Raw genomic sequence first — 12,663 nt, forward strand, 5'->3', positions numbered from 1 at the left:
ATGTGGTAATTTGTAATTATGCTCTCAGCCAGTCACGTCACTGGCTTCACAGCTCTTGAATAGTTGTGCCAATCACAGAGAAGTATGTAAACAGCAGCTGCAAAAAACAGGAAAACAAACAACAGTATACTGAGTGATCAATACAGACTGATATATACTAATCCTGCTTAACACATCTACTGGCTGGAGAATATTTGATTAAATTCATTTATTTACATCTCTAATCAAGCATTATTATTGCATATTTGCTGCAAGTACATTGCTGCTCTTGATAAAATCACCAAAGTGGCAGTGAAGTGATATCGTGCCAGAAACAGACTGGTTCTTGGACGTCTGTTCTGAGCACAACGTTGATGAGAAAATTTCCACCAAAATACTAAGAATTAATTATGTATTCCCTAATTTGAATGAAGATCAAGGGGAGTAACGATACTGTCAGAGACCTGCTTGCATTGGTTGTTGTGGCATTATAGAAATAGAACCCAGATCGTCCGTTGCAGCTTCGGACATTTTCTTTTCAGTTATTCATGGGTGATCACTGAAAGCACTTGGTCTGTAATTGCTTGGGCTGATTTAAACTGATGGACAGTGTCTTTCACCGTTAGGATATCGAGCGAGTTGGTATGCGAACAGCTAAGCCTAGTGAGAGAAGTGTGCAGCATGAGGCTTACGATTGGGCTGTAAATGATGTTCAGCACTGGGAAATCAGAGGTCTGACCCTTTGAGACACACACACACACACACACACACACACACACATACATACATACATACATACATACATACATACATACATACATACATACATACATACATACATACATACATACATACATACATAGACACATACATAGACACATGCACACACTCACACTCAGAGTTGTCTCTGCATGAGCACAGGAGGATAGGGGAAGGCTATATAATAACAAGGTCCATTGGTCAAAATAGTGCGTATATTACCCTCTTGAGCCAGTGACAACTTTTCACTTGTCTCTGTTTATGTGTCTTTGTGTGTGTTTGCAATTGGGACAGTGCTGTTTGTTTGTCCCACTTTCTGTGCAGCATTACTGCTTGTACGTTTACTGCATCTGTCGACGGAAATCATGATAACAGTTTTCAGATATGCTATACGTATAAAATAGCTGTCAGTGTTGAGTAGAAGAGTCCAAGGTCAGGGCCAACTCCACATGACAAGTGGCTCCATTAAGGAATAATAAGCAACCAAATGTTTAATAGAAAGCTCTTATCTGGGTATGGAGTATATTTTTTGGGATCTCTTGTGTATCAGTTCCTTGAGCAGTCAGACCTGCAGTGTGAAATTTAAGCAGTCACATAAACTAAGAAATGGCACTAATTCAGTTTATAGGTGCCGTATTTTGTTGTATGTTCATTCTCACACTGAACATAGAGCATAGCAGGTGTGTGTTGATTATGAAAAAACATGAACCGTGACCTGATTAGATAAGTGATAGCAGCACAAGCTTTGACCGTTATTGATCCACAGATCCACAGGTGGTACACTTGTTTGTGAGCTATCAGGCTAAAAACCGATAGTGTAGGTAATAACAAAGTCAAAGGCTGTTATGTGAGTCCATGAATCCCTTAGACATATCCCACACCATACCTATGTGTTGTGAATGGTACTGTGGTGTAGACTAGGGATGCAATGATAATAGATATTAATAGAAGGATTGTAGTCTGAGGAAATATCCTGGGTTACACAATAATATTGCATTAATTTATTTCACAACTCAGCATTTTTATTTGGTGGTTATTTTGTATTTTGTCTCCACAACATCCCCTTTTTTGTCTCTTTCTGAACAGTTGCTGCCTCTCAAAACAAAAATAATAGAGTATTAAAATAAGACAGAAAAAATGAACAAAAAGGCTAGTCAAAGTGTTGTTTCAGTACAAAGGAAAGAAATGAATTGAGAACTGCTCTTATGTAGGTGTGAGGCTCTTGAGGGGATTACATGTCGTTTTGGTGAGTGTTGATTTCATAAATGTTTGCAGTAATCTTTTTCCTGCTTTGCTGTCGTTGGTTTTCATTGCTATTACTTAGTCCAACTCTTAACTCACTACCACTAAAACCATACACCAAAAAATGATGTATCATGTTGTCCCTTTTATTTAGAGTGATAACAGAAACACACTGTGTTGCTGAGCCATTTCGGTTATGAAAGCATTGGCATTTTAAGAAAATGGTAATTGTAAACTAAGATGATTGCTGCATCCCCAGGGTAGAGAGACACTAGTGGTGGGCAATATGGCCTTACGATAAATATCATAATATTTTAGGGTATTATTGCACTAATGTTATTGTTTTCAATATAACAAAATACATTTTGGGGGGGGGGTTTAGAAATCGCAGATGAGCTCTTCCTGCAAAAATGTTACTTTCCTTGTACTCAATCAGGTGCTTTATATTGTTGCAGTCTTCCTGCACTGTGCACATTACCATGGTTTTTGTACATCTGTAGCAGCTAGATGGTAGCCACAACAATTTGGATTTGCTATGCTCGTCATTGTGCATAACATCACAAGTATATTATTACAACTTCTTTTTTTTAAGTCAAATTAAGAATCATTACAGCACTATCATGAGTGATAATATATGGCACACCCTTTGTAGCAATTTCCGCAGTGACTTACCATCAGCTTGTGGTGTCGAAAGAGGCAGACAAACATTAGAAGCCATTAAGATGGATAGTGGGATTGTGAACATTATGATATTGAGCTCCTCATAGTTGTACAATGCTGCCTTTTGACTGTTGTTTTCTAGCTATACTGCCTTATTGAGGGTGTAGAGATGCATTGTGTTTTTGTGAAAACACAGAGTAGCCAAATTCAAAATGAGAACCAACAAACACACTGCTTGGACTTTTTCAGTCAGATGCTCTAAAATAAGACCATGTCCTGTCCTTTGTTTCCTTTAATAGCATAGCAAGTGTTTTGTAATTAACCGTACAATATTAACCACCCGCTTTAATTAGAAATTGTTAAAGTAGGTCATTTAACAGTAGACATTTTCACCTGTTCCCAGTAGGAAAAGCACATGTGTCACTGATAACACTGTGGAACAGTTGATCTGTTCTTTTCAGGAGTCCCAGTCAGCCAGCACATTACCATGACCCTGAAAATGAAGCAGCAGCATTCATTTTACAATCATGGAAAAATGTTTCCCATGAAAAAGGCCTGTTTGTTTTTTTCAGGTTTAGCTTTGACCAGATCTTTTAAAAAGTAATAAATACATCTGATGAAAAAAGTAAATATGCTACTGCATATTTCTGTCTGTACTCACAGTTTAAGTCATGAGTCTACTCAGTTTTATGTCTCTGTTTGTTGTAGGGGTCGACCGTTATGGCATTTTCAGGGCAGATGCAGATTATAAGAAATCCAGACTGAAAACTGATACTTGTGAAGGATATTCAATTGCAGTAAAAATGTAAATCTCAGTGTCAACATTTCAAAGACCCAGTGATGGAATTACTGAAGTACTGTTCTTAAGTAAAGTTTTGAGGTACTTTACTTGAGTATTTACATTTTCTGCTTTTTATACTTCCTCTCCACTACATTTATTTGATATTTTGAGTCACTAATTACTTTGCAGATTTAGATTATTCAGTATTTATAGCTATAAGTGGGATGTGGATGTTGTTGTGGATGGGACATTGTGTGAGAGGATGCTGCATCAGAGCAGAAGTAGCACATTCTGAATCGAGTTCATTTTATCTGTACTCGACAGAAAAATCATCGATACCAATAATCAGAAAAATGCTAAATATCCCCCGATAATTGGCCAGGGCCGATAATCGCCTACCCATTTTTTTTAACATGATGTTGAATATCAGATAAACTCCCCCTAAAGCAGTGAGTGGATGTGAGTTGACCTACGCACAGACACATCTCTCCCTTACCCTTTTATGCTTCACAATCCTCTGTGGAGCTGTAAGCTGAATGATGTCAGAGGGGCTCGACGCAAAGTTGGTGCAACTTATTTTCAGGAGGTTGTGTGTATGGGAGCTGTGCAGTATGAAGGTGGATCAGGATTGATTTTACTCACTAGTAAGAAATGGAAAGGAATTTATCCTGGGAACAGTTTTGTTGAGGTTGGGTCTAGGGATGTAACGGTATGAAAATTTCACACCGCGGTAATAGTGACCAAAATTATCACGGTTATCGGTATACCGCGGTATTTTTTAAAATGTCTTCAAAATGTTGAAAAAACACTGATAAATTGAAATAATTTCATCAAGATTCATATTTAAATATATTTATTATATATTAAAATAATCCAAATCCAAAACCTTAACAAAACACTGCAAAATCAACATTAAATAATTATAGAAGAATCTATCAAAACTGTGCACAATAGGTCATTGGCTTTTTGTGATGAGGACACATGAGCAGCCTGTTTTTGAAACGTGTCCTTTAATGTCTGCTACAGTGGTAGAATGAGATGTAGTGGCAGCAGCACTCGATTGGCCAGCAGACCCTCTCTGTGAAAAAAATGAATAGAAAATGATATTATTAATTATTACTGTCACTGTTACTTAATACTAAGGGTGCAACCAACAGATCACAAAACTCACAATTTAGATCACATCACTTTTGTGAGGAACAGGTTGGATAATTTTTTTAGATCAAAACAAAAAGGATTATTGTTGTTAAATGAATTATGAATACTCTATTTTGGCTCTTATTTCTATCTAGACACATGTTATGTTCACCATTTTATATTATTCTTTATATATAGTCTATTCTACAAATAATCCACAAGTGTTATATATTTGTGATATAACTTATATATTGGCTGTCTGTCTCTCTGTCTGCCTGCTCGTCTATTGTCAGTGGACTCGGTCAATCTGATTGGTCCGATGCTGCTGAGCCACAGGTAGACGCTGCTCAGGTGAACGGAGCTGAGATGAAAGTCAGTCATCTCAGTCAGTTTGTGTTCACTCATTCCATCCAGTATGTGTTTGTGTCAAATCCTCCTCACTGCAGCTCTGCATCAATATTTGGGGAATTATTAGGTCGACTTTAAAAAGTGAAATCTACAGTTAATAAGCGGTTCAGATAACGAGCCAAATCACGGATCAACTTCGTTCAGTTATACCACTATCTGGTCAGTTTACATTAGTGACAACAGCAAATTAGACAGAGAAAACTCGACATACACATACATCATGCACACAAGCTTGAGGTTAATTTACCTTGCATTCGCTGAACAGTTGCGGGTGATGGTCGTAAAGTGAAAGTTAGTAAATTGGATGTGTTGCCGCTCCTCGCAGCTCCTGCAGATAGGGCTGCCATCCTCGACCAGGTGTCCCTGAGCATTCTTATAATAACCAGAATACGCCCATACTGCAGATTTGGTTCTCTTTGAAGGCGGAAAAATGCCGTGAGGGCCGCTACTATCACGTCCTCCCTCCGCCATGTCTTCTTCACTACTTAACAAAGGCACGTTGCACGCTGCGCATGCGCCGCGAGTTTTCCACACCGTGGTTACCGACCGCGGCGGTTACCATGGTAATTAAAACTTAAACGGTAACCTTCACCGTCGGGAATATTACCATGGTTTACCGTGACACTGGTAACCGTTACAGCCCTAGTTGGGTCATGCAGGAGGACAGTGCAGGGTGTACATTGTTATAAACTCTCCGAGAATTTGAACATAGGAAACAGGCTGAAGGACGTATGATGAGTTTGTCCAGATGATTTCAAACATTTTTTACACCCTGTTTTTAGCATTTTGAATGAAATATTCAACAAGAAAATAGTGAAGATTTGCTGTGATAAATTGTATATACTTTATTATACTGAAATGAGCTGTGATCTGATTAGAACTTTATCTTGATCACAATAATGAGGCTCCTGTAGCAGACCACATACCAACACACATACTGACCTCTCCGGTGCTGCTGCCTTTAATTAAGAGTCCTCTTAAGAATTAAAAGTTAATTAAAAGTTTCTATAATGATAAGATTGATATTTGATAAACACACAGCAGTCATTGAGAGGGGCAGTGAAAACAATTTCAGATGTTTAAGTCCATTGATTGAGTGTGTTTACATGACATCATGCTGGTTTCACTCGAGCAATGCTGGGTTCATGTGACCACAGCACAGCAGTTTAAAGTAAAAGTTGATTACCTTCATGTGATACAGCAGCACGTCACACCAGAGTGCAAACTATGTTTTGGGAAACACTGGAAGTAGTTTCTGTGGCATTTCACCTCAGGGCTCAACTGTATCTACTATTCCCCTTGACAATATTGAAAAATGAATTTACTGACTAAAGAGCGCTATAAATGTCGTGTTGACGTGTGATATGTGGTAATCAGCATATATTGTTCTTTCTAGATGCCTCACAGTAAAAGCCACCCACAGGTTCACCAGTGGCTTTTAGTGTGAAAGGGTGGCAACAGGAAATGTTCGGTTTGCAATCACTAAAACTGAACTTCCAACTCCAGAGATTTGGTTGTGTGCTACAAACATAGTGAGCACTGAACACCAAGAAACCTAAAAAAAAGAAATAGGACTCAGCTCAGCCGCAGTTCAGTATTGGTGTCCGTGTTGTGTTCAGGTTTGTTGAGTATCCCTCTGGTTTTTAAGAAGCCTGATAAATTGCTTTGGGTGTCCTGATAGAAATCATGGCATGTAAACACCTGATCCAGACTTCTGATGACCTTGCGTCATGTGAGCACATACTTCCTCATCTCTTCTAATGTTTGTAGTTATTCAAAAACTTTACCCCAAAACTTTACATTCCTTCTGATTAGACAATAATCAAATCTATACAGTGTGCTGAGAAATCTGATTCTGGACGCACCTGAAACAATTTTCACTGATTTCCACTGAGTCCAGCCTATGTCCACTGAGACTGTGAGAGACAGTTTTAAATAAGTGCCTGTACAAATTACTGAGAATATACAAATTCAAAGAAACCAACAAATCACATCAGTTCATTTGGGCGAGTTTTCTGTTCCTCTCCCCACCATCAGACCCACTTGCACAACAAAGCTTATATTTAACTATGATTAACCATCTTAGTGTTGGATGCCCATTTCTATTTTCATATTGCCTGGTCGTGCTCACTCAAGATCATTCATAAGTGATCTAGGGAGCAACTCCGGTCCTCCAGTCTCTTCGGTTTTCCCCCTCCTCTGTACGTTGATGAAATAAAGAACATTTCTTCTCCAGCTCCAGTCGGCACACACCATTATAGTACATGAACCACCAAGAAAGAAGGTCACCTGTGGATCGCTGCTGCAGTCTGGTTGATAAACAGGAGTGAATATAAATAAAGACGCAAGTTTTGGCAAAAAAAGTCACAAAACGGCAAACTATCTCACCTTAAATATTTTAATACAAAATCATATCCATAACTTTAACTACTGTTACGGAGTGAAGAGCATGGCTGTGTTGAGCAGGAACAGAGATGTAGGGTGTCAGATCCATGGAAAAGAGATTGCAAACAGGTTTTTAATAAATGATTTTAAAATTCACTCATGTTGATTAACGGGGCATAGTGGGCGGACAAGATGCCCCACAGAAACATGACTAAAGGAACAATAGGGCGTTGATTCTGTAGGTTATTTTTATAAGTGATCAGTAGCCTAGATGTTGCCTTTATCTTCCCTGATGCCCCCAGCTCTGTTGTAATTAACACAGTGACAGCCCATTGTTGTTGAAGTACTTTGTTACAGCACAGTGTTGAAATGTCAAAGCAGTTTATACCTGTGTGAAAGCAGCCCGCAGCTGTTTCTAAAAACAATGTTCTTTACTGAGATTTTTCTAAATTGAACAATATCGGGTCGTTTTTCATTTATGTGACCTCCTTTTTGGACTTACAAATGCCTCAAGGCAGTTTTGCCCTGTTATTTTTGGGAGGTCTGAGATATTGACTGTATTCAAATACTGAATATACAGGGTGTCCGCGGGGTTGTAAAAGGTATTAAAAGGTAGTAAATTAAATTGGCAAAAATTAAGGCCATTAAAAAGTATTAAAAAGTAATAAACGTCATCTGACCAGGTATTACATTTTCGAACCACTATTCAATTATGAGTTGCAGGCCTATCTCCTAAAAATCGCGTGGATTTAGTTATATAAATTATATGTGCGAGTAGGAGCTGAGAGGTATCGATGATGTGACGTCAGACAGTGTGCGACACGCTAAAACTATTAGCGCCTCAGTCTATGCTCCAACTGGATAGCACACAGCTGGCTTGCTGCCAAAAGTTTGCAAAAGTTCGCTACTATTGACGAAGTCATGGGGAAATGTAATTTTTCGGACCTCTGGTTAGAGGACTCTAGATTCAAAGACTGGCTTAGGCCAGTAGTTGGTGGCAGGCGAGAGGTTTATTGCCACATCTGTAAAAAGACAATGAATATCAACTGGATGGGAGTGCGCAAGGCACGGGTCGGGTATTGATAAACATGATGACCAGCCACCGCTGTCGACGTTTTTTGTGCCTGTGTCTTCATGTCACTCCAGTGTCAGCAGCAGGAGGACGGTCAGCTCACGTCCAAGAGCCTCGCTGAATGACTGGAGACTGATTTAGGGACCGTCATTAAATGACTTATTACGCATAAATATATTAATATGAAATAATTGCAGTTTTTTTTTTTATATCTTCCATGTCATGTCCCAGTGACTCCAATCCAGCAGCAAACTGTATTAGTAAACTTGACGAATAAGACACAGCTATTGTATTTTATTTTGTCATGTGGCCCACTGACTTCTGAAACAGATTCTGTTTCCATAAAAAATATATAATAATAAATAAAATAATGGTAAAAAAATTGCCAAAATTGCCTCCCCGGACCGACCTAGAGAAGTGGTGTGTGCTCTTCCTACACATAACAATGAAATAATTTTTTGTCGTGGGTTATGATTAAATAACAAATAATTGTGTATAGGTCAGTATTTTTATCTAGGCAAAAAAGTATCCAGTAATAATAGGTACTTGATTTGAATTGTAAGCATTACTACACTTATTCACTCAGAAGGTTAAGTAACAAAATGACAGTAATCTGTCACCTTATAATTAGTTACCCCCAACACTGAAGTTCGAAAGGTTGTGGCAACAGTTGCAGCTCGAAGTCGTGTTGGTATAAAAAGATATTACGAAGGTATTAAAAAAGGTATTAAAAGGTATTAAATTAAACTTAAGAATTGCTGTATATACCCTGATATAGCTTGTTGTGATTTATTATCAGCTGGATGTTATGCTTGATTTTAGCAGTCCGAGTTAGCCAGTGACACTTATGATGGTTCCCTGATGACCTCTTTGCATCAGTCTGGACAGCTTTTGGTCTCAGGCTCACACACGTGTGCACACACACACAATTCATTTAAATCTGCCTCTTATCCCTCCCTGCTGGTTTGCACATGTGCCTTGCCTGCTGGCTTTTTCGACTTAGAAATAATGAAATCAATACATAATCAATATCCAAGCCCATTATAATAATGTGGAAATGAGACAGGTGGTCTGTTTGGCTTTATCTTATGCATCATTAGTTGATTTCAATCAATGTTCACAGTTCATTAGGCAGCATATAGACTTTCAGCCACAGAGCCATGGAAACAAAATGTATTTGCATGCCACTAGAAATAATTAGATGCCAGTGGTTTCACTGTTGAATTGAGTTCTGGCAGCTGTTGGTCACAGTGAGTCTGCAGGACTGTCCCTAAATCAAAAGCTGCAGATTAAAGGCCTCTTGTCGACAAGCCCCCGACCTGCTGAGGTTTCTTTGAGCAAGATACTAAAGAAAGATGCCGTTCTGACACCTCTGACCTCCCTGTGTGAAAAGAGGAGGCTCAATTTCCTTATATGCTTCTGACATAACTTTCTAAACCTGTGTGATTTCTGAATTTTAAAAATTTCACATATCTGTGAAAAAATGGTGTGGTTTTATAGAGCCCATTAGTTGCAAGGAAATGACTGCCTCAGTTTATATCATCTTTCATTTCCTCTTTGTATCATTATAATGATGGGGAAGATAATGCTGATGCTTTTGAATAGGAATGAAGATTAATGTACAGCAACTCTGTGTCTTCTAGTAGAGAGGGATGTAGAGACATTGGAAAGTGAATAGTGTCACGTAGACAAACACGTTTTTTCTGTCTAGACCGAGTGTGTCATCACAGTGTAAACTAACTGTATTACAACCTTATGCTATGTTATATGTTTCAGTATAGACTGTGAACAATGTCGTAGCTGAGGCCTCCTTTGGCTTTTTTCTTAAATGGTTCTTTTTTTGACCAAGGGGACCAGAACTGGCGCATAAGTTTATCGCTATTAATCCATCACTTTATTTAGATTGAAATAAAGACAGAAAGGAAGAAAAGGAGAGGGGTGTTTCTGTAAAAGTAGCTGTCCCTACAGCAAATGTAAGTATATACTATGTCTGCAGTATATCCTTTGTGCCTTCCATATGCACTTACTGCATATCATCAGTAAGTCACTCACACCCAGTGGTGGCTCTCGTGGGAACCTGACAGCAGTGCACAATTTCTTGTTTTCTTCTTTCTTACAGCTGCTAAAATGGCATAAAATGGCATGCAGTTGAAAATGTAAAAGTATCCTTAAAAAGGTCCTTGTTGGAGCAGCTTTAGAACTCCCTTTGCCATAGTGGAATGATGGGAGGCTTTGCTTGACCATATTAGTAACTTTTGAAAACCGGCAATCCGAAAGTCAGACTCACTTTATGTAGAGTATGTAGTTGGTCCATTTGGCAGAAGTGTGAAGGTAGGCAGGGTTTGATCTGATCTCCGGAGCTCTCTTTTGTTATTCTTCACACAACTACTTCTGTCACTTTTGGTACAACATTATGAATGCCTTCGACAGAAGGGACTTCCCTGATTGTATCCCTAATTGAATGATTCATTGTGCGTATTACAAAGACAGACCAGAGACACAGGAGCTTTGGAGAAAGATTGGAGAGTAAAGTGAAATGCAGCTAGGAGGGGGACTATGATACAGAACAAACAGATGTACCACCACATTTTTTTTTGATATCTGAAGAAAAAAAGAACAGTCAAGAAGAGTCATCCAAATGCACAACTCTGCTAACTCTTATCTGGACTTTGAGCTGAAATGTCCAATATCTGACCTGTTGCTGCCAGTAAGCTATGGCCCGCCTGGAGGAGATCGATGCTCTCCACCATTTTAATAACCTTCATTTATTGCGGGCCTAACAAATGGAATAATCAGCGACCATTGATCGACACAGCTAGCGGGTCTTGGGGCTGTATGGGAGTCTTAAAAGGGCGCAGTGGGAAAAGGCCAGAAAGTCCCCTGGAGTCCTGTGCAGTTATTAATGAGAGGAGGACGGGAACTAATTATACACACAGGCCCAACCAGAAGGAAATACACACACTCAGACACACATGCAAATGCAAATGCACATGCACATGCAGATGCGTACAGTTTATCTCTGTCGGCTTCCCTCACTCCCTCTCCCCTGTCTGTCACACTCTCTCTTTTGTTCCATCCATTTTTATCACAGCGATGGGTCCGACTCTGCGAATGGAAAAATAAATGCATCTTCACTCCTCTGATGCTCTGTCACATATTCTCTTATTGCTTTCCTCCTCCTCTGTCTTCTCCCTCTTCACACAGATTAGTTGATTATTGGAAGTCCATGAGGTACCGCATACCTGATTTAAAATCTAATTTTGTTTCCTCTCAGATTAATGCCAACAGTCAAATTAACAGGCTTTGATAAAGAGCCACTTGTTATGGGTCAAAAGCTGGTTCACAGTGGGAGCCTTCGCTTTACTATCACTGCTCTCCCTCTACTCTGCCTCACTTTTATTCCTTCATCTTGTCTTACGGTAGAGCACACTTCTGCTGTCTTTATGTGCCTGTTCATTGAATCTATCAGCATTTGTTTTTCATCGACTAGAAGTTGTCAAAAAATATGGAAAAAAGTGTCCACCTGAAGTTTCCACAGCTTGATTTTGAAGATGCATTTCCTTATTTGTCAAACCAACAGTCCAAAACTCAAAGTATACAGCTAACAGCTTTGCTACTGTGATTCCACAATCAGTGACTTGGGATGTTGTGAAAGGGTGTGATAATTACTTAATGGAAGGTCGCAAGCCATGACTACCTTTAATCCATAAGGTTTGAAGTAGGGATGCAAGATATGCTTAATGCTCAAAAAATGGTTTTGTTAAGTTTCGTGTATGTACACCTGAGGTTAAAAAAGGATAAGATATGTCCATGGTAAAACTTGTGTTGCCTATGTGAGCTACAGCTACAGTGTGTGTGTTAAATCTCAGACTTTTTTACTCTTCTCAGGACATTTGCGTAACAAGCATTGCAATCATGTTGCTGTCCTCTGAAACACTAAAAACTGTCCATATGGGCGACGACATATTTGAACCGCGAGCCTGCTGTTCTTGTTGACATTGTGTGATCCCCCCTTCTTCTTCTGTGTTAGAGGCATAGGCTGCCTCCACCTGCAGTGTTCAATACCCCGTCGCTGATCCACCCCCATGACTCTGCGTCTAGAGCTGTAGCTCTAGAGATAGTCATTTACACCATCATTAGTGATTTAAAAAAAAAAAAAAATCATAGGATGTTCTTAAAGAACACTCTGTGTGGCTTGTGGAGAGGGTGTTCGACACTGGGAAGCAGTCTCTTCTAGTTC

General features: G+C 39.2%; 1 protein-coding gene and 1 long non-coding RNA gene across 5 annotated transcripts in view; one reads left to right on the forward strand and one right to left on the reverse strand.

Moving 5' to 3' along the window:
- rptor (regulatory associated protein of MTOR, complex 1) overlaps positions 1–12,663 on the forward strand; it is a 198,588-nt gene that overhangs the window by 5,959 nt on the left and 179,966 nt on the right. The gene's annotated exons all lie outside the window — the stretch shown is intronic.
- Positions 4,258–5,804, reverse strand: LOC115581253 (uncharacterized). The gene is made up of 2 exons (XR_003984015.1): positions 5,214–5,804; positions 4,258–4,499 (listed from the first exon to the last, which is right to left on the reverse strand). It is a non-coding gene; the product is annotated as an uncharacterized LOC115581253 (long non-coding RNA).

The sequence above is a fragment of the Sparus aurata genome, chromosome 1 (genome assembly GCF_900880675.1).
Source record: "Sparus aurata chromosome 1, fSpaAur1.1, whole genome shotgun sequence".
Lineage (NCBI taxonomy): Eukaryota > Metazoa > Chordata > Actinopteri > Spariformes > Sparidae > Sparus > Sparus aurata.